The sequence below is a fragment of the Lipotes vexillifer genome, unplaced genomic scaffold (genome assembly GCF_000442215.2).
Source record: "Lipotes vexillifer unplaced genomic scaffold, Lipotes_vexillifer_v1.1 scaffold498, whole genome shotgun sequence".
In the NCBI taxonomy this organism is placed as follows: Eukaryota; Metazoa; Chordata; class Mammalia; order Artiodactyla; family Lipotidae; genus Lipotes; species Lipotes vexillifer.
Genome location: NW_006793744.1, coordinates 1,985,528 through 1,987,161, shown reverse-complemented (window position 1 = coordinate 1,987,161; position 1,634 = coordinate 1,985,528). Strand labels below are relative to the sequence as shown.

General features: G+C 52.1%; 1 pseudogene; it reads right to left on the bottom strand.

Moving 5' to 3' along the window:
* Positions 1 to 752: 752 nt before the first annotated feature.
* On the bottom strand, positions 753 to 1,418 carry LOC103090875 (serine/arginine-rich splicing factor 2 pseudogene; annotated as a pseudogene).
* Between the last annotated feature and the right edge of the window lie 216 nt (positions 1,419 to 1,634).

Genomic DNA, 1,634 nt, shown 5'->3' with positions numbered 1-1,634 from the left:
GTTTCTGCACGACAAGGCATCTTTACATAGGAGCAATCAGGAGAAAACAGGAAACAGCCAAGCACTCTGCACTGCAACACGCCACCTTAACAGCTAACCAGCATTACTCAACTGCTACACAACTGCGCCTAGTGCACAAAAATACGTACGAGAAGAGATTAGAATTGTGTTTGGTAAACAATCCTTTAAAAAAAAAAAAAATCAAGTCTTTTCACCTGAAAAGTCTTTATACAAATTTGGGTTCAGTTTACCATTTAGACCTGAAGGTAAATAACATATACAAACAATTTACACCAACTTTCGTAGGTTTTTAATTTTAAGGTATGAAGGCAATGTTGAGTCAATCTCTTGACAGCTTTAGGCTGTGTGTAATGTCTGCACATGTTTCCTTAAAAGTCAGGAGGCCACAAATTAGGTTACCAATCTGTTTAATTTCAAACAAAAAAAGTCAGCACTATATAAACAAAAAGGAAATTTTACCTCCAATATCCAAGCCAATAATGAAATCTGAAGTCCTTCACCTCACTAAATTACAAGAAATTTGAATAACAGCAACAAAATGGCACATAAAATGAGTTTGCCACCTGAGGCAAAGCTTAAAACAAGTAAAAAGTTAGACAAAATGTTACAAAATAACCTTTTCAAAGCCAGTTGCTTGTTCCAAGGACTCTTCAGTGGACTGAGTACTACTGAGTACGTGGGTCCTTTTTCCCCAAGTCTTCCTTTATGTTGCTTGTCGACATATCATTTGCTTAAGAGGACACCGCTCCTTCCTCTTCAGGAGACTTGGGACGACTCTTGGATCGCGACCTGGACTTGGATTCCCTCTTGGACACGGTTGGAGGACTCCTGGACCTAGACCTGGACCTGGACCGCGAGCGAGATCTGGAGACAGACAAGGACTTCGACTTGGACCTTCGCGCCGATCTGGACTTGGAGGTTGATCGCGATCTTGAGCGAGTACGGGACCGAGACTTGGAGCGGCTGTAGCGAGATAGACTCCGGGACCTGGACCGGCTCCGACTCTGGGATCGGCTGCGGCGACGCCGCCTAGGGCTGCGGCTCCGATGTCCGTAGCCACCGCCCCCGTACCTGCGGGGCGCGGGTCCCCGGCGGCTATGGGGCGAGTCCGGGGGGCGGCCGTAGCGCGTCATCTGCACCCGCAACTCGCGGCCGTCCAGCACGGCCCCGTCCATGGCGTCCATGGCGTCCTCAGCGTCGCGCTTGTCGGGGAAGCGGACGAAGGCAAAGCCGCAAGACTCCTTGGTGTAGCGGTCCCGCGGGATGTACACGTCGCCGACGCGTCCGTACTTCTCGAACACGCGCCTCAGGGTGGCTGGCGAGGTGCGGTAGGTCAGGTTGTCCACCTTGAGGGAGGTCATGCCCTCCACATCGGGAGGCGGGCGGCCGTAACTCATGGCTCTGAAGAGTCGGGCCGGGCCCCGTGACGGCGCGCCGACGGACTAACGCCCCGGCGGGCTCACGCGCTTGGCTGCAGCGGCGGTTTCTTCAGACTAGCTCGGCTCGACGCCGCGCCTCTCTCCTGGCGGTTGGTTTCCAAACGTTTGGAAAGGCCTGACTAGTACAACTGAGAAAGCACAACGCATCTGGCTCCACCAGAGAAGCAACTGGGC